Source organism: Prionailurus bengalensis, chromosome A2, assembly GCF_016509475.1.
Source record: "Prionailurus bengalensis isolate Pbe53 chromosome A2, Fcat_Pben_1.1_paternal_pri, whole genome shotgun sequence".
NCBI lineage: Eukaryota > Metazoa > Chordata > Mammalia > Carnivora > Felidae > Prionailurus > Prionailurus bengalensis.
This window is the reverse complement of record NC_057348.1, coordinates 132,203,917-132,229,485: the sequence shown is the minus strand read 5'-3', so window position 1 is coordinate 132,229,485 and position 25,569 is coordinate 132,203,917. Positions and strand designations below refer to the sequence as shown.

The window sequence follows — 25,569 nt, the reverse complement described above, 5'->3', positions numbered from 1 at the left end:
GTCAAAAACTTTCCCTCCCAACCTGTGGGAGGAGCACCCCCCCAAATGACTGGAGGCAGCCTTCTTGAGCACCACCCCAGGGTACATTACAGCTCCTCCCAGCCCAGGGAGAGACCCAGTAATGTCCAGTCCCACAACAACCTAGGGTCTGTTTCTACCTCCTGGACCCAGCCCGCTCTCCTACCCAGAGTTTACTTTTCATCTAATAAACGACTTTGTGCTTGCTACTTTCCTTCCGGCTCATATGAATCTTTTTGCACAAAACTCAAGAGCCAAAATCTCCATTCACACGACACAGACTCTCCCACTGATAGCAATTCGATGGCATTAGACCAGATTTCAAGGGCACAAGTGGCAACCATATTGTATAATGCAGATATTGAGCATTTCCCTAATAACAGTAAGTTCTATTGGATAGAGAGCTTAGCTGCATTTATTATAAGGATAGAAAATAACAATATAGAGTAGCTAGTAGTTATTATTTATTTACTATGCATCAGACAGTGTACTAAGCACTTCACATATATGACTTCATTCAGTCCTCACAAGGATCTTTTGAGATAGTGTTCATTACACTTCCATTTTACAGATGACAGAGTAAGAGAAGAGAACTTGCTTTTAAATCACACTCTAGCAGAGATAAGATTGAACCCCAGAACTTTCTGATTCCAAGAACAGAGGAACGAGGAAGAAGGATATTTTGAAACGATAATACCCAGTTGTAGAGGCCACTTCTAGGCGATAGGCTTGAGCAATGAAAACTTGAGCAAGGCAAAAGGGCCCACAGTGACTAGTGAGCTGAAAGCTGACAGGCTCATTAAGTGACCCACCTTGAAAGAGCCTTATGCCCTAACTAACCAACTGGCTACTTACAACCAGGCACAGTTCCCAATATTACAAAAAAAAAGGGGGGGTGGGGGAAATTCCGTATGCTCCCACAATCCCTCACTCCACCCTATATCTATAGCCCCTCACCACTGCCTTGTGGAAGACAGTCTCTCCTTTACTGTCCTGCCTCCTGCCCCTTTGCAGTGTATTCAATAAGCTTCTACCTTTTTCGCTCTTCCTTGGGTGAATTCATTCACGGCCCATACCACCAGCCCCCATTCCATTGGATCCCGCCACATCCAGGTAGTTTAAAGATGAATTGTCTTTTCCTTTGATAATCAGAATACTATGAAATATACCAGTAATAACAGTAGGAAAGATTATATGAACAAATATAATTTATGTTAATAAAAATAAAATACTTACACAATATTGAAGTACCAGCTTCAAATGCTTTAAGTTAGAAAGTGCAGAAAGTTATCATAGCAACTTTAATTCACCCACCTTACTTTGTGAGTTCCTGTCACTGTAAGGTGGGGAAGTTACTGTTGCCATAGAAACCACCACAATACTACTACTTTACACTTACATAACACCTTTCATCTGATGAGCTCAAAGACTTACAAACATTAATTCATTAATAGTTCTTTTTATTGAAAGTGCATCAAAATTTACCTAATGGCTTACAACAACAATTGCAGATCAAACAAAAGGAAACTTCACCACTCTCTAACAGATTCACACAGATTTTTACACCATCTCTTACTATTTAAAAAGAAAGAGAGAGAGAGACAGTAATCTTATACAGACATTCACCTCCTTGTTTCTTGTACCAAACTGAAAACCATCTCCTATTGTTTTATTGTCAAAAATATGCAGCTCTTCTCCCACCCACTCTTTAATTTCTTTCTTCGTGTGTTCAGCTAATTGCCTGGGAATGTCTTTTAAAACGCCATTACACAAACTTACCTGTGCGGCTCTAACCACTAAGACATTCACTGGTATAAATCTGGTTCTTTTTTTAAAGGATGTATGACCTCATTTTAAATCAGAAAGAATAAAACTAAAATCTGAAGGGGTGCTTTTTTTTTTTTTTTGGTGTTTAAAAGTTTGAAATCTGGAAAGTGTAAAATCCTTAACTGTTCATGGTGATTTTGGTTCTTAGGCTATTAAAATTAAAGCAAATATTTGTTTCAATATGCTAAAATATAATAAAATACTAGGCTAGAAAAATCAGGTCAATGAAAGGGTCTGTTCAGCATAGGATTTTGTTTTTAATAGAGTCGTTAAAGGATACTTTATGTGATTACAACTTCTTAGATAATTTCATGACGTAGGCTTCAAAAGTAACTTGCCTCTAATAACTGAGTAGGACCTACCACTCAAGAATGTAGTCAAATCTGTTTGGAACTTGCTTACATTCTTCAATTAGCATACTTCACTGTTTTCTGAGCTGTTTACTTCTGCCACATTCTATCGGTCAAATTAATTCATAATGCCTTTCCTGATTTAAGAAAGTGGAGAAAGAGACTTTTCAGGGGAGAAGCTGTCAAGTCACATTGTCAAAAGGCATTCATTCAAGGATGGGTGAAATTTGAAGCTTTTTGGTAAACTACTGCAGATGGCAATCTTTCTAGGGAGCACTACGTTCAGACTTCTTATAAATGATAATGTAGGATTTGTTGACTCGATTATTATTAGGAAAATCCATCATTAACGCATCAATTTATAATTCTGTACTATAAACTCTGTCCTTTTCCTCGATGTCAGGTTTCCAGCTGTTTTCATATCTCCTGCCCCAATGACCCTATCCACTTCTTTCCTATTTATCCTCCCCTCTCAACAGACACACATTTAATATGATTCTGCTGTTGGAACCTGTTTTATGACTGAGGGACTACATAAAACAAAAGCTGTTCATTATATGCTCTCTAAACAAGGCTGAATTAAGAAGTTAGTAGGTACCTCTGACACTCAAACATCTTTCTCTTGTTCCCATTATGTTCTGGCTATATCTCTGATTCTAATTAAGGAATTACTTTATAAGGAAAATGATATTATGAGGAATTATTTTAGAATTTTTTTTTTTACCTCAGAACCAAATCTATCTTAAAATGTTAGGTCACTGAACATAAGTAGCCCAAAGAATAATTTTTTTAATGGCCTGTTTAAGTGCAAACAGCTTTAACATATCTAAGAATAATTATTCCTTTTGTAAGCCACTTTGCCTAAAATTTGTTTGTTAGACAACTTTGAGCTTTGAATTCTGTTGCTGTTCATCAATAACTTTTTAAGTTCATTTGTATTCTTCCAGTTACTCTACTTCTACTGTTCATCTGAAATGGTCATCAAAATGTAATAAGTTGATCGAAGAGTCTCAGATATTACTCTTTAGAATAAGCTTATTCCTTTTATGAAAGATGCATCTGTATTTGACTTTGTAAGATAATAAATTCAGGAAAAACCCAGCTGGGACTTCTAACATACTCTTCTACAATATATGAATTTTATACTAAATAAGACTATAATATTCTCCTCTTCAAATGGAAGCCACATTCCCATAGGAAATGAGATACTAAACTATTAATCGCTTACCCAGGTTTCTCTGCCTACTATGGAACCTTAAACTTCATCATAGTCTAAGCACTGTAAAACATTAAATTTATGTTCTCATAAGTGAAACTTTCTAGATGTTCTTCAGCTAGCTTACTACTCAATGCTTCTGATGTTTTTAAGACAGAAACTATTTCACATTCAACCTGAGAAAGACAATGTCAAACTCAACTTATAAGTCAAAAAATATTGTCACAAGCACTGCTATTAGGTTTTTAATGTTTTAAAATATTATGGCAGAAAACTGAATAGTTATGATTATGGACAGTGGCTTTCATATATATATATATATATATATATATATATAGCTATATATATAGTTATATATATAGTTATACATATAGTTATATATATATATATATATATATATATATATATATATATATATATATAAATTTCAGGATACGCATATTGACAATGTCTTCAATGCTCTCTTAGGAGGCTTTCTTTCATTCTCTCATACAGTTTTGGTATACTTGGGCCATTCTAGAACTGCACACCAGTCTTTACGACTGCTGTTCCCCTATGCTCACTCATGAAGAGATGGTTCTCTTATACTGTCTTTCTTTGTTACAAGGTAGTTGACATAACTGGTCAACCCCTGGCCTTTTGCTTCTGCTTTGTAAAGGGACAATCACAAAATATCCACCAAACGCGGTTTGATATCATGATTAAGACATACTCTTACAGAAAATTCTACTGTTTTTACCTTGAAAATGTATCCATAACTTAATCTCCTAAACTACCATCCACCACTACCTCTACCACTGCCACTAGGTCCAAGCCACCATCATCTCTAATCTGAATAATTCCAAAAGCATCCTAAATAGTCCTTCTGCTTTCTCTCTTGACCCTACTGTCTACGCTCCACACAACAGGTGATGAGATTATGTTTATACAGAAGTGGGATAAACCCCTCTTCTCAAATTTCTATATTATCTTTCATTTTAAATGGTTAAAAACCAAAGTGCTTACAATTGTTTAGAGATTCTCATAGATATGGCTCTTCTCTATCTTTCTGACTTTATTTCCTACCACTCTTATTTACTTATCACACTGGGCTCTAGCCATGCTGGCTTCTTTGTAATTCCTAGAGCATACTGATTATGCTCATATGGAAGGGAGCCCACACTTCGTATTCCACCTCCCTGGAATATTTTTTGCCAAGATCAGTGTATCTATGTGGTTGGCTCACTTCCTTCATGGCTCTGCTGAAATGTGAGGCCATGAGACACACCTTAATTTTTTTAAGTAGGCTCCATGCCCAATGTGGGGCTTGAACCCATGACCCTGAAATCAACAGTCAGATGCTCTACCAGCTGAGCCAGCCAGGCGCCCCAAGACAGACCTTCTTTGATTACTCTCTGTATAAGGGTAAACACCACTCTCCCCCTATCCCAGTACTTCGTTTCCCCCATACCATTCATCATCAACATATTACTGTCTGACACTCTGTATTTATACATAAAATAAGTCACCTAGAGCAGGAACTTTTGCCTTATTCATTGCTTCATCTCCAGTGCCAAGAAGACTGTCTGGAACATGGGACAAAATCATAAATATTTTCTTTAATAATGAAATAGGATTAAGTTTGAATCCATCCTGTATCAGCTCTTTGACTTTGGAAAAAAATGTTTAGCCCCTCTGTGGCTCAGTTTACTCATTATAAATTGGAAACAATACTTAATAACAATAACAATAATAATAATATCAGCCTTATGGTAAGGATAAAAACAATACATACAACATGCTTAGAACAGTACCTGGCACAAAATAGTGTAACATTAAGTTTTAGCTAATACTAATTTTAATAAGCCTAATAAGTCAACTCCATGAAGATGCAGTCTTTACTGGGGACAAGAATAGAACTAAAAAATAAGCCAACTCAGTATCTTCCTTTTCCTTCTCTTTAACTGCATTTTTTGGGGATATTTATTTGTAAATCCCACTTGCAGGTAACAATAAACAAAAATTAAACGGGATCTGAATTAAATGGTAACAACAACATTTTCGGGCACAAAGAAACTACAACCTGAATGACCATGCATTTACTTTTTTTTCAGTTTTTATTTATTTTTCTCCCAGGTACTTCCAAAAAGTTTTAAAGGAGACTCTTCATTTATTCTTTTAATTCTCCCAACTACGATTATATCTCCAACATGGTAGGCACTATGCAATGATTCAAAGCCATGGCATCCTCCTACCCTCAAAGAATTTCTAACATAGGCCTGGATCATAAACATGCAGAACCAGTGAAAAATCAATTATGATGCATATTACGTTAGAATCATGCTCAGCGGACACATGAGGTCACTCACTCTGGGATTCAGGAAAGATACATCAGGGAGGAGGCAGAATACCAGTGAGAAAAGTCAGCTACATAGGAATGGTGATTCACAATTCATTTTGCTAAGGCAGTAGCAAAAAGAATGGAGAGGAGACTGGAGGGACAGAAGAAATCTTCAGAAGTGGAGTAGAAATGTCCGTACCTAACTGGGTGTGTGAAAAGAAAGAAACAGGTTTGCACTTATTGTCTGACTTGGTCATCATGTTAACTTGAGATGATTGTTGACATTCTCAACCCAGGCAGCAGAAGAGAAGGAAATTTGGGGCAAAAGATGATGGATTACTACTTTTACAGCGTTTAATTTTACATGTCTGTGAGATATCAAGGTATGTCAGATACGTACATAGATAGTGCAATATCCAGGTAGAGAGATTCAAAAAAAGTTTTCAGTTATAAATATATATTTAGAAGTGCCTGGAATATTCACGATAAAATAGGTATACTAAGAATAAAACCATATTACAGAGTATATATTTAAAAAAAGGAAGAACACTTCAGGGACCTAGATGGCTCAGTTGGTTAAGCATCCAACTTCGGCACAGGTCATGATCTCATGGTTTGTGGGTTTGAGCCCCGCATTAGTCTCTGTGCTGACAGCTGAGAGCCTGGAACATGCTTCAGATTGTGTCTCCCTCTTTCTGCCCCTCCCTTGCTTATGCTCTGTCTGTCTCTCTCTCTCTCAAAAATAAATAAACATTAATTTAAAAAAAAGTTAGAAAACTGTAACTTAAATCCTGTTTGAACAAAGCTATAGTATGGAATTCTGAGAATTTATCATGAGATTATTTTATAAGATAGAGTGGTCAAGAATAAAAAATGTTACCCAGAAAACAACTTTACACAAAATGCAAAGATTCCAAATTTGCCTTTCAACATAAAGATATTTGGAGAAAGCCACTTGTGAAATATGAACGCAGAGTCCTAAAAAGACAATTCTACATGATATGATATGGTCCCTCAGAATTAAAAAAAAAATGAGGTTTAGATAAGGCACTCAAAGTGTGATTAACATATCCACTGCACCTGTCCTTTCAAGACCCTGGTACCTCTATCTACATATACAAAGTGAGCTAATAATGAAGACAATTCATTTGATAAGGGTTCTAAAAGGCATGTTGCAAAAAGCACAAGTTTTTTTTTTTTTTTTTTTAAATTTTTTTTTTCAACGTTTATTTATTTTTGGGACAGAGAGAGACAGAGCATGAACGGGGGAGGGGCAGAGAGAGAGGGAGACACAGAATCGGAAACAGGCTCCAGGCTCTGAGCCATCAGCCCAGAGCCCGACGCGGGGCTCGAACTCACGGACTGTGAGATCGTGACCTGGCTGAAGTCGGACGCTTAACCGACTGCGCCACCCAGGCGCCCCCAAAAAGCACAAGTTTTAAGAATAACATAAGAATTTGAATCCTAGCCTTGATGCTTATTAGCTATGTGACCTGAATCTCTAGTGCTTAGAACTATGCCCAGTACAACTAAGGGCTCCATAAGTATTTCTTGAGTAAATTGAATGAATAACTTAGGAATTCTTTGAACATTACTCTTCTGAAACATAAAATGGACCCAATAGCCCATAAGCCCGCAAATTTCTGAAGTTTGTAAAAAGGTATAAAAAATACAATCTAAAGCCCTGTAAAGTGTCTGGCTAATTAATATTACTTCTCTTACTTTGTATTCTTAACTTTCCTTAATGTTTGAAAGATTACACCTACAGAGGAGTTTAGGTATGCTTTAAAAAATGGAGAAGTGTATTATTAAATGGACTAAGCCCAAGAGTTTAAGTTTGATAAGGATAGTGCTTTTATTTTGTTCACTACTTTATCCCTAGTATAATAGGTTTATGAATCCAACAAATATTTGTTAATTCAATTGATTAAAATATTCTTTAAAGAAAACTCCCACTTAAAGCGGTAACTTAGGGGAACCTGGCTGGCTCAGTTGGAAGAGCATGAGACTCTTGATTTCAGGGTTGTGAGTTCGAGCCCCATGTTGGGTGTAGAGATTACTAAAAAAATTAATAAGTAAGCTTTAAATAAATAAATAAATAAATAAATAAATAAATAAATAAATAAATAAAGTGGTGATTTAGCCAGACTAAAAACAGAAACTTCAGTCTCTCTAATTAGCTTGTTTCTGAATATCATACATATAGATACTCTATATCATTTTATAAGTGGAAACAATTTGGCTTCCGCTGTCTACTGTTTCAAATTCACCATGTCCCTGTACCTGTGTAGATATGTTCAATGAATCTTCAAAACATCTTTATACTTTCTTTAACTGCTGGAGGGCAATCACTCTTCTATTCTGTTTGTGAATAGCTCATATTTGTGTTCTTGATTCATTCTTACAATTTCTTCTACAATAACCCTTTAGCACAGTTTTGTCCAAATGCATTTCTGAAAATGAAATACTTCCACAGGAAAAAAAATAAACTTTGGAACATTAAACCTTTTTTTCCTGTTTCCTTTTTAACAGAATAAATCACATACACTTCTAACATTTATAAGTGTCTAGATATTATGCACTTACACATATGTATAAGTCTTCTTATAAACATGAAAACAAAATTTTTCAGTTACAAAACTCACATGCCATCATCGTCTTAGAAATAATATGCATTTTTATTTGTAAGATAAATAATTTTTTAAAAAACAATGAGGAAATTAAAATGTCAGGCAAATGAACCACTGACCAGCAACAGTCACATTTTAAGTGTTAAGAAAAAGAGTTAGGATTAAACATAATTGTCTCTCTATTTTTTAATATTATGATGGCTTATTGAACATGTTTGGATGGGTATATGGATGATATTCACAGTTTCTTCACATCTAAAAGTAAGTAGTAGAGTCAGTTATATGAAAGCATGTGAGGCTATAGAGAATAGGAGGAAAGATCCACATATTCCATATATATGAAAACAGCTGGCCCTTCCATAGAAAATTGCCTATGTAGTTCCTGCATTCACCTTCCATTTTTCACATTCTTATAAATAGGCATAAGTATGCATATATTCATTCATTCACTCTCCAAATATTTGAGCATCAATTATGTTCAAGGCACTGTAGAATTCAGTTTGCAGAGTAAAAAGAAAGCAGGGATGGCAATATTACTGTAGGATAAGTAGAAATAAAGGCAAGGAAACACACTGGACCAAGAGAGTAGAAAAAAAGGCACAGTCCATAACAAAAATCATGATCATGAACCTTTGTAAAATGAATTAAAAAAAAAAAAAAAAAATATATATATATATATATATATATATATATATATATATATATATATATGACTCTTGGTTTCAGCTCAGGTCATGATCCCACAGTTCATCAGTTCAATCCCTGCATCCGTCTCTGTACTGACAGTGAGGAGCCTGCTTGGGATTCTCTCTCTCTCTCTCTCTCTCTCTCTCTCTCTCTGCCCCTTCCTTGCTCACTCACGTGCATGTGCACACGCACACTCTCAAGATAAAATAAACTTAAGAAAATAAAATGTATATATAAAGAAAAGACTATCAGAAATGCAAAGAAAAACTGACAGAAACACAAGTGTTTGGGAAGATTTTAACATAGCAGCATTAGTACATCAGTACTGATACATCAAATGTGTAAGAATGAATAAAAATATTTGATAAATATAAATATGATTAAGGAATACAGTCAATGATATTGTAATAGTGTTGTATGGTGACAGATTATAGCTACACTTGTAGTGAACATAGCATAATGTATAAACTTACCGAATTACTATGTTATACACCTGAAACTATGCAATATTGTATGTCAACTACACTCAAATGAAAAATAAATAAGTAATAAAAATATGATTAAAAAGGTATGACAAAGTTAAATTTATATGTATATATAAAATCTGTATCAGAAGTCCTTTTTTTTAGAAAATAAATCACCTTGACTGGCATTCATAATACTTTTATTGTATTGACCAGATCAAAGGACACTAAGAAAATTTCAACAAATTCCAAAAACTAAATTACATGGGCCAAATATGCATACACCATAGGAAGAATAAAAACCAAAAATGTTCCAACCAGTTGCAAATTACAGATATTTTGCTAAATAATTTGGGGGATAAAAGGAAAATGAGATCTGTTCAGCCAAGAGGAGCATAGGCAGTCCTGACAAGTAAACTTAATGTTATCCTGGATGTGTTATCCCCTCACCTTCTCCTTCAACTTCACCTTTGGTTTTGTTTGTTTTGTTTCAGGATCATGGATCAGTAGATGTATCTTCAGTGGGCTGAGCTAGCTACCTTCAGTTTTGATTATTTCAGTGACCCACACATTGAGATCCAACCCTTAGTCCCAGCCCCAACCAGCACATACCTGGCCCAACATCAGAAAAACAGAAAATCATTACAGTTTTATATGGATAAGTATGAAAATGACTGGCATAACACCAGGGAAATAACAGGAGGTGACTGACAAAAGTTAATGGAATCTGAATCAGAATGACTTTTAAGTTTCTATACCCAGGACAAAATTCTCTTCTGACTCTAATGTCTGTGGTTTTATGTAGGTGCTAGATATTCCAAACTAGCAATCCTTCCAGAATATCAAATTTGACTAGTCTAAAGTCGATTACATTAGGCAGTAAATTTCTATTTATAAGTAGCACAAACCAGCTTGAGCCAGCTTTAGTATAAAGGGGGACTTAATTAGAGGAATTCAGAGATAACAGTGGAGTCCCATCTCAAGAAGTGAGAGAGAAGAATATGTTCCCTTTCTCTTCTGGTGCAACTCTTCTTTCTAGGGAACAACTTTCTAGCAATGTTGTTTGTTCACAAAGTTACTGCATTAAAGGAGCCTTTGACCTCCCAGGTTCACAATGTAATGGTCCCAGTCACAAAGATATGGACATTCATTGTCTCAGTCTTAACTGGAGACTAACTTCTAGTCCAACAAAAAAATGGCCGGCCATGGGGATAGGATCAAACTGTAAATTTGACTCAAGAGTCCGCATTTGTAAACTTTTATAGTGGAAGGTATGGGGGTAACAAAGATAAATTATAGAAGACATTGTGAGCTGAGCAGACATACCAATAGGTATATGGTACTTAATCCCAAACTAAATGTTTACACCCTACTTTCTTAACTTTATTAACAAAACCATTTTTTTCTGGCAACCTAAGTTTAAAGTTCTTTCATATCATGGAAGTCATCTTTCTTATATTTTTCATTTTTCCTTCCAACTAATGACCTATAGGCTATATTTTCAAAATTACCTCTTTTCAATCCTATCACTACTGACATGAATCCAGTTTACCCCACTGTATCTTTATCTAAACTATTCCACTATCTTACTACAGGTCCTCCTACCTCTAGACTTGATCCACTCCAGGGCTGAATCTAGTGGGTTGGAAAACAGCAAAAATACCAGAGAAGCAGAGAAGGGCAAAATCATCTCTGTGTAAAAATGAATCATCATAAAGTTGTAACATTAAGCACAATGGGAGGCCACTGCAAGATTTTAGGCACAAGAGTGATTTCAGATGGGAGGAAAATGGAATCAGGGAGAGCAGTAATGAAAATAACATTGGTGTTTTGAATTGTGTAGATATTAATGGAACTCACTTAATTATGTCATTCCCTATGTCAAAGTCTTTTAATGCTTTCCTATGACCTATAGAATAAAATAAATTTTTTAACATGGCTCCAAATATCCCTTTTCAGTTTTCTTTCCCATCATTCCATTATGTACCCAACATTACAGCCACACCAAATTTCTCATGACGTTTGAGCTCATCATTTAGTTTTCACCTTTTTAGATTCATGATCATAAAGTTCACATAGCCTGAAATGCCTTTCTCAACATTCTATGCTAAGACAAACCCTACTCATGCCAAGGCCAATGCCTATGTCAAACCATCTAAGTTTTCCATTATTACATCCAACATCAACTCCTTAGCCTTCTGCAGTATCAGGGCTTTGTGTATATCTCAAATCCAGTACTTTTAACACAGTAATAATTAGCAGTTAATCCTTTATCTATCTCGATGTTTACTCCTGGAGCGAAGAAAGTGTTATTATTTATCATGTACCGCTTCAGCTCTGTCTGACATACTTACAGTAGATATTCAAAAAAAAGCCCTAACTGAATGAATATACAGAACTAAAAGACAGGAATATAAACATCCTTTCCTCCTAAACTAGAATAAGAGCTTTTAAAAGGCAGAGAATGTTTTATGTGTGTATTATCTTTGCATTTTACTCAGTAAAAGTGAATACAAGAAATGCTTGGTTGTGCTAGTAGAATATTAAAATTAAATTAATTATGAACTATTTAATGATAAAAAGACAACCATTTGTATCATCACAGTATCAGAAAAGCATGAGAAATTCAAGGAGAATTAAATATCCCAGATTTATCGCTCACATTTTATCTGATTTTCCTTACTTATTAACAAAAACATAAAATCCTATGGAGGAAGTTATAAAAATCCAGTATAGAAAACCTAAAATCTTTGTATGATTGTTGGCAAGAATACTGCCATAACTTGCAGAATAATAAACAATAAACATCTTAAATATGAAATGTAGAAATAAAACAAATACTGAGGTGGTATCAACAGTTATATAAATATTCATGTAACATATTTGACTAGAAAGATCTGAATCATCAGCTATCCACATAAAATTTAAAGAAGAAATCAATTTTAAAGAAAGTGGAAATGATTAAGATCAAAGTCTAAACGTCATTACTGTCCTGGGAAGAGCAGCTTAAACTTCGAAAGAAGGCTATTTTTAAAGAAATCTCTTTAGTAATATTTATAGCAAAATTACATATAGATCTTAGAGCTATGATATAAGTGGCTTTCTCTTCTAATTTAACTATAATAATAAGTGATTAAAACAATTTCCATAGCAACCTCTTGTATAATGAAACACAATACTCATGAAATAAAGAATATGCTTTTAAAGAAACAAACAAAAACGAACAAAATGCATGGTTTTTGTATTTTGAAGGGAATAAATTCTTAAGGAAAAGACATTTCAGAGTTTATATCCACATTTTGTGAATTTATTATTCTACTGATAAAAAATCTGTGCATACAAAATGCAAATATTTCAGGGTAATATATGAAACAAATATGAAGCAATACAGCAAAACATGAATAACATAGGGAAAATTCGTGTGCTTTAGAATCTGAAGATATATTATTTTTAACAATCTCTGGATAAATGTAAATAAAGAAATAGAGGCTTTCTTACCAAAAAAAGTGAAGCACATAATTTTTCCCAATGCTACTGTTTTTGTTTTGTTTTGGTTTGGTTTTTTGCTTCTACAAAAGCAAGGAAGACAATGCATCTTTTAACATTTATTAAGATAATAAACAGGACAATTCCAAATCCAAACATGTGAATATTTCATGAAGGAGGCCTGAGAATGGGGAAAGCTGAAATGCTACATTTGTCTTCATACTCGATCTTCCTTTGAAGGTAAACAGTTGCTTTAAATTCTTGCCTATATTTTGCAAAATACATGTTAAGTATATTTTGTTTTCCAAATCAAGCGTGCCATACAGACAGTTACAGACATAAAAAGTTCCACATGAACGTCACAGAATATATAATATGTTTTAAATAAATTTTAACTTAGTCCAGACCTTAGAATTCCATGTAGAAGAGTTGTTCCTTGTAGAAGACTCTTGTATAGATCTTTTCTTTTTTCTTTCAATTTTTTTTTTAACTTCTGAGACCAAAATGCTCATGTAACTATGGCAACATGATGATATCTTTTAACTATTTTGTTTATGCTTTTTTGGCTGAGTAGGCAATCTCCATGTTCCTGAAATTCTCTCCAGCATTTTATATTCACTGGAGTGGTACTAACTGATGAAGAAAGAGTCTAAAAGCAGCTGTCTTCCACCCACATTTCAACCAAACCAAACACACAATTTCTTCTACAGATGTTTGGTTTTTTCCTAAACTAGCGTGTTTCAAAAACAATTGCCACCACATTTAATACATGAACATTTTCTACCAAAACAAACAAAAATACCTATATCTATGCATAAAACACAAGAAAGGAGGTAGAGCTCACTGAAGTTTTTGACATTAGTGAAAATGTCAACACAATTATTGGCAAGGATTTTACAAAGACTAGCAATAAAAAAAACTGTTATCTACACATTTACTACTTGAAATTCATGACATATATCCTTATGGTAAAAAATGCCTCAGTCCAATTACCCATTGCAATACTAAATATTGTTCTACCCCCCACCCCAAATATCTGGCAGAATTAGTAACAATACAATGTGACAATTTATTCACTGGATGTTAACACTTTTGAAGGACAAAAAGAATTAATAGAAAGAACTTTAAAAATGTAGAACTTGTTTCTCCCTCACTTTTAAAAATTAAATAAAAGAAGAGCTGCTATAATAGTCTCATTTGTGAAAAAAGATGAATCAGTCAGTTAACCCAACCATTAGGAAATAGTCACTAAATAATATTTGTGCAGCATTTTTACAGAATGTAAAAGTTTGAAAAGCTGAATTTTGAACCAGAAATACTGAATTTCTAAAGGATGTTATTTTTAATAGGCTATTTCTTAGAGTAGTCTTAGGTTCACGATAAAATTGAGGGAAAAGTACAAACAGATGTCCCATATGCTCCCTATCTCCACACATGCATACCTTCAACCATTATCAACATCCCCCACCAGAGTGGAATATTTGTTACAAATGGTGAACCACACTGCCATGTCATCAGCATACAGAGTCTACAGTTTACATTAGGGTGTGCTCATGGTGTTACACCTTATGTGAGTTTGAACAAATTTATGACATGTATGCACCATTATAGTTTCATACAGAGTAGTTACACTGCCCTAAAAATCTTGTGTTCTGTCTGTTCATCCCTGTCTCTCCTGCAACCCCAGGCAATCACTGATCTTTTTTACTGTCTCTATAGTTTTAGCCTTTCCAGACGTCATGTAGTTGGAACCATAGATTATGCAGCCATTTTAGAATGGTTTATTTTATGTCATACCACGCATTTCAAGCTCTTCCATGTCTTTTCATGGCTTGATAGCTCATTTCTCTTCAGCACTGAATAATATTACACTGACTGGATGTGCCACAGCTTATACGTTCATCCACTGAAGGACATCTTGGTTGCTTCTAAGGTTGGACAATTATGAATAAAGTTTCCACAAACACCTGTGTGAAATTTTTTGTGTGGACACATTTTCAACTCCTTTGTATAAGTACAAAGAAGAAGAATTGCTGTATCAAGAGGTAAGATATGGTTTAGTACTGTAGGTAAGAAACCACCAAACTATCTTTCAAAGGGGCTGTAATCATTTTGCATTCTCAGTAGCAATGAATCAGAGTTCCTGTTGTTCCACATCCTCTACAGCATTTATTGTTGTAAGGGATATGAATTTTGGCCATTCTAATAATTGTGTAGTGATAATTTCATTATTTCAATTTTCATTTCCCCAATAACATATGGTATGAAGCATCTTTTCATTTGTTTATCTATCTACATACATTCTTCGGTAAGATGTCTGTTAAGGTATTTTCCCTGTTCTTTAATTGGATTGTTTTCTCACTGTTGAGTTTTAAATCTTTGTGTATTTTGGATAGCAGTCCTTTACCAGGCACATCTTTTGCAAGTCTGTGGGTTTTTTTTCCCATTCTATTGACAGTGCCTTTTACAGAGCAGAGATTTTAAATTTAAATTAATTTCAGCTTATGAATTCTTTCACAAATCATGTCTGTGATACTGTGTCTAAAAAGTCACTGCCAAACACATGGTCATCTAGATTTTCTCCTATGTTATTTTCTAGTTTTATAGTTTTGCATTTCACATTTAAGTCTATGATACACTTTGAGTTAATTTTTGTGAAGGATGTAAGATTTGTCTTTAGATGCACTTTTTTGACTGTGGATGTCCAGTTGTTCTAACACCATTTGTTGAAAAGACTACTTTTTCTACATTGCAGCCTTTACTCCTTTGTAAAAGATCAGTTGACTGTATTTATACCAGTCAATTCTGGGGTTCTGTCTTCTGCTCTATTGATCTATTTGCCTTTTTTCCCCCAATACCACACTTTATTAATTACTGTAGCTGTATAACAGTAAGTCTTAAAGTCAGGTAGCGTCCCTCTTCCAACTCTGTTCTTCTTTAATATTATGTTGGCTATTTGCCTCTCCATACAACTTTAGAATCAGTTTGTGAATATCCACAAAATAACTTGGTGGGATTCTAAGATTACATTGAATCTATAGATAAAATTGGGAAGAACTGACATTTTGATAGTATTGAGTCTTTCTATCCATGAACATGGAATATTTCTCCATTTATTTAGTTATTCTTTGATTAATTCCATCAGAGTTTATAGATCTCTTCATATAGATCTTATATATATTTTATAAGATTCACACTGAAGTATTTAATTTTTGGGTGTGCTAATGTAAATGATGTGTTTTTAATTTCAAATTCCACTCATTTGGTCCTGGTATATAGGAACAAAATTAACTTTGTTTTACATTTATTTTTTGTAATTTACATTCAAGTTAGTTAGCATATAGTGCAACAATGATTTCAGGAGTAGATTCCTTAACGCCCCTTACCCATTTAGCCCATCTCCTCTCCCACAAACCCTCCAGTAACCCTCTGTTTGTTCTCCAAGTTTAAGAGTCTCTTATGTTTTGTCCCCCTCCCTGTTTGTATATTACTTTTGCTTCCCTTCCTGCACTCCAACGTTTATAGCACCACTATCAACAATAGCCAAAGTATGGAAAGAGCCCGTGTCCATCAATGGATGAATGGATAAAGAATATGTGGTATATATGCACAATGGAGTATTACTCAGCAATCAAAAAGAATGAAATCTTGCCATTTGCAACTACATGGATGGAACTAGAAGGTATTATGCTAAGCAAAGTTAGTCAGTCAGAGAAAGACAAATATCATATGACTTCACTCATATGAGGACTTTAAGATACAAAACACAATTAATTTTTTATACAATTAAGCTTGCTTGTATCCTGCAAGGATGATAGATGATCATATATATATAGATGATCATGTCATCTAAAAACAAGTTTTATTTCCTCCTTCCTAAACTGCACACTTTTTATTTCCTTTCCTTGTTTTATTATGTAAGCTAGGACTTCCAGTATATTTAAAAGGTGTGGTAAGAGAATACATCCTTGCCTTGTTCCTGATCTTAATAGTGAAGCTTTTAGTTTTTAACCAATAAGTATGTTAGCATTAAGTTTTTTACAGATGTTCTTTATCAAGCTGAGGAGGTTCTCTTCTAGTCCTAGTTTATTGAGAGTTTTTTATTATGAATGGTGTTGGGGTTTTTTTTATGATTTTTGTGTACACATGGTTTTTCATGCTTTTTCTGCATGTATTGATATGTGATTTTTCTTCTTTAGTTTATTGATATGACAGATTACATAAACTGATTTTTGAATGTTGAAACAGCTTTACACACTCAGGATAAATCCAACCCAGCCATGGTGTATAATTCTTTTCATGCATTATTGGATACAACTTGTTAACACTTCATTGAGGATTTTTACATCTATGTTCATGAAAGGTATTGATCTATAGTTTTCTTTTCCTGAAATATCTTTATCTTGTTTTGGTGTCAGGGTAATGGAGGCCTCACAGGATGATTTAGGAAGTATTTCCTCTGCTTCTATCTTCTGAAAGAGATTGTAGAGAACTGGTGTAATTTCTTCCCTAAATGTTTGATGGAATTCACCAGTGAGCCCATCTAGGCCAGGTGCTTTTTGTTTGGAAAATTATTAATTATGAATAAAGTTTCTTTAATAGGTACAGGCTTATTCAGAAATTCTAATTTTGTTCATGCATTGTTCCCCCAATCTCCTTGAGCATCTTTACGATGGCTATTTTGAATATTTTGTCAGGTCATTCATATATTCCATTTCTTTAGAGTTGGTTTCTGGAGATTTATTTTATACTTTTGTTGTGCCATTTTTCAGTTTCTTCATGTTCCTTATAACTTGGTGTGTTGGTGTCTGTGTATTTGAAAAAATAGCATTTATTTAAATATTTATAGAATGGTTTTGCACAGGGAAAATTCCTTCACCAATCTGCCTGGCTCCAGTTTCTCTAAGCCTTTCAATTCTTTTCTATGGATATGTCTTCTCTGGACTTCTGCCTACCAATTCTTAATCAGAGGGGTTCGCCACTTTCTTTTTTTTGTACAAGTCTGTAATCTCTTACTCCCTCTGGTGTCTGCCTGTTTTTCTGTGGGTCCTGTAAAACAGCAGTAGGCTGCTCCACTCTTTTGTTGTTGTTCTCAGCAGCCCCTCAGACATCTAGGGTAAGCCAGATCCCATCAGCATTCTGAGTTGAGCTAGTCAGAAATCAGATTCTTAGGCAGTTCCTCCAAAAGCTAGAACACTGGTTATATACATTTCATTCTTCTCTTTCCCCCTTGAGGAAGAAGCCACTGAATTGTATGGCCCTCTGTATGCTGTACCACCGTAGAAAATGCTATTGTCCCGTCAGCATTCTGAGACAGGTGAAACAGAAGCCAGTCCTTAAGCAGCTTCCCCCAAAGTCAGATTATTGGATATGCGGTCCAGTCTCTTATTTTCTTTTCCAAGGAGAAAACAGGATCTGGGTGTTTCCTCATCACGTGGTACTGTGCCAAGGAGAGGGACTATAATGAGATGGTGCCAGAAATGTCCTATCAGCATAAATGCAGCCAGTTTCATGCTTACATGGGGTGCAGGAATCTTTTAATTGGTTTCTGAGTTTCTCATAAAGGAAAATAGTTCATATACTGCCATTGATTGTTTCTATACAAGGAAAGTAGGTCAGGGGCTTCCTATTCCACCATCTTGCTTACCTCACTCCCAATCATGCTTCCCTTTTTGGATATGTTTATATTAGGTTCAGTACTAAGTTGTGTTTATTTTTTTAATTTCACTTTTTATATCACATTTGCTTTCACAAGATGACATAATTTGTAAAGATAACTCACATGGATCATCATTTCCAGTCTCTTTTATGAGTTACATATAGGTTTTTGCTGCATTTTATCTACAGAATTTTCATATTCTTTACAGCCAATTAATCTTGTAAACTATTTGGAACTTACATTTTTGATAAATGGCTTCAAAGCTCATGAAAACATTTCATTGTGTAGGTTTTTAAAATAGATTAGAAAAGTTATTTTGAATTCTTTTAAGTGTACAGATGTAAGAGTTTCTATAGATGACATGATACTGTTTTCAGCAAAAAAGAAGCATTATAATGATGGAAAGGTTTTCAAAATTTTTTTCCATAGAATAAGTTTCTTTCAATAAGTCTTTTCCTCACTCATTAAGTTACTTAAATTTTATAAATAATGTAAGCTTATGTATATTACAGTCATTTGTAGTTTCATCAAATTAAACAGCAAACTTCTCATGACAGTGAGGATATGAGATTTCCCAGAGAGTATGCTTTTCGTCTTTTGCTATTAAAAATCACAAGGAGACATTTTGAATATTTATCATTATGTTTGGTAAAATTTTGTGGGATATTTGATTATCAGTTGATGTTTGGTAAAATTTTGTGCAATACTTGATTGAGTATCAACTTAATCTAAATACTACTGAATGAAATGTGATGTCTTCATGTTCTGGATATTTAGTTTTAAATGTATCACATACCTTAGATTCATAGTATGTACTGTTTCAAGACTACTTATCATAGTCTTTCTGATAATCAGGTACTTTTAGATGACTTGTTGCCAGAATTACTTTATAACTAGTTTTGTTAATGGCAAAGGGCTAAGAGTAGAAATCTTTGGCTCTTTTCTTCTTTCTGTTTGCCTGGGTTAACTTTCCTATTACTTCCACACTACAATTTCTTTAAGTCACTTATTTTAGGATAACTGGTTCAGATAACACAAAACCAAGCATTCCTAAAAATTCACTAAACCAGATATTGTCTAAGTGTAATAATATAAATAGTGAAGATACACCTATTAAATCCTGTTCTTCATGGGATATCTTCTTCTCTCAGATAGTTCTTGGAACTAAAAGGACATGTGACAATCTAACAAAGGCACCAGTTGAGGGAACCAGTCTCAATCTGTACAGTAATACTAATAAAGCTTATTTTTTTTATTAAAGTTAAAACAAAATAAAAATACAAAAAAAATCGTAATATGTCATTCCAACAACACCCGAAGATACCCACACCCATCCCATTTTGGAGATTTTTCACATTTGTGTAATGTCAAACTAAACAGCTTACTTGGTCAGACAATCAGATAGTACTGTACTATAGTAGAATAGTTGGTTTTTCAAATAACCAAATTTGTTGATATGAGTCCTTTCTGATATACCAGGAGAATAAATTAAAATGACTGGTTTTTTAAAAAGCCCAGTGAAACATACTATTGTATTTAAGGTAATGGTATTATTAAAAGTGTTTATTTCACCATACCCTCAGTACCCATGGTATTACAGATACTGTGTGAATCATATAAATTTTCAAATTTCTCTTTTGGCATTTGTGGTTAGAAAGCATTTGATGCTATCCATGTATGTATTAATATTTTTCCTTGTTTCATTTTAAATTTTGCACTGGTATTTTCTTTTTCTTGATTTCTTCAGTTCATGTTTTATACTAAATTCAGTAAAGCACCTCAAATCTTTTTCGAAATGGGTAGAAGTTATTAGAAGAAAAACAATAAGCAGATACCACCTAAATAAATAAAATGAATTTCCTTCTAACTTTGTAAAAGTTTTACAATATGAGTAAGATGCAGAAATCTAAGACAAGTATTCATGAAAGGCTTCCAACTCTGAGGTCCTTGTGTTGAATTACAACTGCGAGCAATATATTTTTTAAGTGTTTATTAAAGAAAAAGAAAGCACAAAGCTTCAGGAAAGTAAAATGCATTAGGGACTTGAGGAGAGACAAATCAGAATGTTTGCGCTTCCGGGGTCTTTGCTTCAAGTGTAAAACTTTTTTTTTTTTTCCTAGAAACACTAAAAAAATAAATGAATTAATTAAGATGAACTGACTTGAAATATAAACGTCAGCTAGAAGGGAACTGAACCTCAACCCTGAAGTCAAGCCACAAACTCTTTGAATTTCTTCCATGCTCACAGTGATCCCACCATAATAAAAAAAATGGAAATGTTGTAGCCTGCCTATAAAATCTGTAATTATGGAAACACTCTAACTAGTATTCCCTATTTTTATGAATGATTACAATTAACAAGTCATTGCAAGTGCATCTACCAAAATTTTTTGATCTGCATGAAATCTGACACGGAACATTTTAGCTTAGTAATCCAAAGTTTCAAGGGCAGAAAATAATTGCTTTTTCTTTCTTGCAAAGATTTCAGTGGCTCAACATGTTGGAGTATGTAATTTCAAAATAATCAAGCAGTTGTAAATAAAATGGATTTCAATGAAGCCTGTGTTCCGCAGTTTAATACTAAAATAAGTAAGAATTTCTCTCCAGGTTAACTCAAGAAGAAATCAATGATGGGAAAAACTGTAAGAGAAACATGTACCAGTGATCTTCTGTGCATAAAACCAAAAAAATTACCAAAACAATGAAGACAAGGATTTAGATAAATAAGAGAGACATAATAATGATATTCATACTATCTTGTCTAACCAAAAAAAAAAAAAAAAAAAGGAAGAGAGATAACAAAATGGCAAATTTTTAAAAGCTGAAAGCCTAAATGGCAACGTGAATGCTTCCAAATTAAATATCCTGGAAGGGTGGAAATTCTAGTTTCCAAATCTGCTAGACAAAGAAATTCTAAGAGCAAGCTGTTCTCACTGAAGCACATTAAAATGAAGATGAGACCAAGTAAATATTTATAGGAACATGAAACAGCCTTGCCATTGTAAAGAAAGGTGCCAAATGTTACTGGACATATAAAAGTTGGTGAATAGGTTCAAGTTTCACATGAAGTTTTCCATCTCCAAGGGAGTGACTGAGAACTACCAATGACTATATTTGGGAGAAGAAAGCCATCAAGTCATTTTTGCCCAAAGGCATCCAGAGTCACCACAGTAGGTTCTTGTGAGTCAAACAAAGGATATGAGGCTTTATTTGGTGTACAAAGGGAAAAGCTACAATAAGAATATTTCCATGAAATATTGGATAAATATGGATAAAAATGTAAACTGGAGTGGTTTAAAATGTGTTTCTTAAACATAAACCAAGTTCATTTTTAATTTAAAAAAATAAAATGTGTTTCAAAGTCATAGATGGAAGGGAAAACATTTTATAAGCTGGGGTTTTTTTTCCCTCCAAGCCGACTCCTTTAGACCAATAGCATGGCTCACTTCCTTCCACTCAAGGATTAGCAAATGGATATTACATTCCACCCATAAGAGCCTGTGTGATTCTTAGAGAAAACAGGTGCAATTCAGCTCCACCACCAACTATGCGACTTCAGGCCAGCTTCTTGTCCTCTTGGGAGTCTCTTCTATATATATTAGTAAAATGGGAAAGACAAAGTAAGGATTTTTGTAAAGATTTTTGGAAGATTTCCTGGCACATAGGAAGCATTTACTACAAGTTAAAGAGAAAACAAAAACAAAAAACAAATAAATTCAGTGGAAAAATAACAGAAAAATATGAACATTATAAGAAAATATTTCAAAACTTTGAGAAGAGTTAAAAATTAGTTTAAAAATATAAGTTTCTCAAGGAGAAATTACAAAGCAAATAAAACAAATGAGTTAATGTTTCCTTAAAAAAAAAAAGCCATACAAGACCCAGATGAATTTTTAGGCAAGAAGCAAATTCTACCAAGCTTTAAAGGAGCCCAGTGAAACATACTATTGTATTTAAGGTAATGGTATTATTAAAGGTGTTTATTTCACCATAACCAACCTTTAAATACATTTTTAAAAAAAGAAACAAAAGTTCTAATCATAAAATCTGATAAACCAAAGAATTTTTAAAAATCCTAAGAGCCTAATTTATTTGCCTAAGCATTTAATACAGATAGGGAAAATGGAGTCTTACAGAATAAGAAAGCTTCACTCGTTTGGGAAGAGTTAGAAAAATCAAGACAGAAATCCTAATCTGTATATGAAGAACCCGAACAAATTTGGGAAAGTATATTACTGATAGTTTAGGGAGCCAAATGGAGAGAAAGCTCTTAACTCCTCATCATGTTTACTGTGTTCCTCATTTCTTTTAATAAATGCTCCGACTGATGTCCACAGCACAGTGAACTTGAACACAGGTAACTCATATACAGTGTACAGTTCTCCAGTATGCTATATCAGGCCCCCCTGTGTTGGTTCCCGAGTGTGCCAAATACCTTTCTCTTGTCAGTCCAGAGCTCCTCTCGGCTCTTCTCATTCTCCAGTTTGTCCTACTAAAGTAAAGTGTGCTACACACATTAATATGCATCTTTGGTTTCCTGTTAGGTCCAAATAGTGAGTAGTCAGAAGTAACATGACCTTAGGGTAACTATTCTTGGATGTTGCATAATCCCTTCTGGTTTCCCTACACCTTGACTACATTTTTACAGACTGGCTCTTTATTAAACTCACCTTGGATTAATCTGAGTATGCCATCTGTTTTCTACTTTTGAACTTGCTTATTCCTATTAAACTTGTTATTATGATTTCATGATTAAACATTAGGTGTTAGAATAAAATATGGATTCAAAAACAGAAGAGGAGAATGCTTGAAAAACTGAATTGAGTGCTTTGGAAAAACTCAATAAAGCTAAATCAATAACAATACTATTGTTAAGTTAGTTAAGGATGTGCAACTATACAAAGACAAAAATAATAAAGACATTGAAGGATTTTACCCTCAGATTGCTTCCCAAGGGTCTTTAGATTCTAAAGCTCCAACTGAAAGATCCCTTTACTAGATACCACAGACAATGAATTATGAGTGTGACTTACACCCAAAGACCAAATAGAAGCAAATCTGCAAACTATTTTCTCAGAGAAAAACCATGGCCTTATCTTATTTGGTAATGATGGCTAAAAAAAGGTATGATGGAAAATGATATATATATATCTTTAACATCTTAATTCACATGAATATACCTATGAACAGGCATAAGACAAATTTTAACACACATTTCTAGTCAGAATACAAAACAGCAATAATTGGAAACTTTTTCTTAATATGAAAAACATCTTTTTTAAAGTAATAAAAGATTAAAAATAATTTTCAGAAAAAAGCAGTAAGTTACTGCCTTTAATATTCAAAGGGATTATACAAATTGAAAACACTAAAATTCAAAAATAACTGAACAAAATAGTACTAATGGAAGACAACATAGGAAAATATGTTTAGCCTTGCTAGCAAAGATATGCAAATTTAAATATCAATGCTAATTGGTTTTGTTCATTCAACTAGCAATAAACAGTTTGATAAAATATAATGCTATTTGTGGGCAAAGCAGAAGGGAAACTGGCATTCTCACATGTTACTGGTAAAAGTAGTCCTTTTGTCCATTTATTCTACACTTTTTTTTAGGTATCTGAGATTAAAACATCTCAGCCCTCATTCTCTTCTCAGATTCCTTTCCTCTTCCCCTATAACTGAGTCTTTTCATATTCATCAAAACTCAACTCAAAGGTGCCTTCTTCAAGAACCATCACATCCTTGGAATTACTTTAAAATACTGTCTTTATGCCCATGAAGTAACTCATAAAAACTCCTTTTAATATGAAACATTATCTTAATATGAACCTTTTGCTCATCTCTCCTTTCCATAGACCTTTATAGCCTAGTGACTACTGGACTAATAAGAAAAGTGAAAACAGTGAATTGTTTATATCCTTAGCATGGTACATATTTCCCCAGCACATAATCAATACTTAATAACTATATACATATGTATAACATATATGCATACATGTACATATATATACATGTATACATATACAACATATATACATATATATATACACATATAACATATATATTATACATATAACATAAACACACACACAAGTTGAAATAAATACAAAGCAAATAAATGAATGGATGAATAAATCAACATGAAGTATGGAAACAATGTCAAGGATTATTCCAAGTCACTGTGTAGTACTTAAACATAAATTATCTTGGGAAGCTCACCTGAAGTGGACCATTTCTGTCCTAGAGGATAGGGGCTATTATGGTTCACATGAACAAACATCCCTATCTCCTTCTGCCATAAACCCTTTCTATCTGACTCAAAAGTCAGTAGTATATCCTTGAGAGCAACAAACAGTCAGTGGCTTGGTGAAGAGTGGAACTGGAGCAGAACTTAGATCATGACGAATGAACCCAACAAGTCTTGAGAATAGTTATTTATCTCAAGTCATGGCCAAGAGTTCCAAGGGTGGAGTCTAAGATCAGGAGAGTCACAGCATCATTAAGTTCAGATATTTCAAGTCATCCACTTCAAACAGGTCTCGTAATAATGACACACACAATATGCTCTAAGTAGAGAAAAGGAAGAAACAGTACAGCAAAAAAAAGTGCATAAAATTCCATTTCTGAGGAAGGATATCCTTTATTAACTGTAATAAACAGCCTCAGGAAGACAAGGGGGCCCATAGCTATCACGTGGAGGAATCAGAAGAAACACTATCCAATGGCTGAGAAAAGAAAAGGGATAAACAGAAAACAGGAGAATATATATGAAAAAAAATGTTACCTTCCTGTTTTGCCTAGGATTGATCCTTATACCCTCTTTTCCCCTGGTTCTTGTTGCCCTTAGTAAATCCGAAGATTTCTTTTAAAAATATTGGAATTATTTATATACTTCTTGGCCATGAATTT

At 33.9% G+C, this 25,569-nt stretch overlaps 1 protein-coding gene and 1 non-coding gene across 2 annotated transcripts in view; both read right to left on the bottom strand.

The window, feature by feature from the left end:
• Positions 1 to 25,569, bottom strand: part of FOXP2 (forkhead box P2) — a 569,999-nt gene that overhangs the window by 425,853 nt on the left and 118,577 nt on the right. The gene's annotated exons all lie outside the window — the stretch shown is intronic.
• Positions 4,703 to 4,775, bottom strand: TRNAN-GUU. The gene has a single exon. It is a non-coding gene; the product is annotated as a tRNA-Asn (tRNA).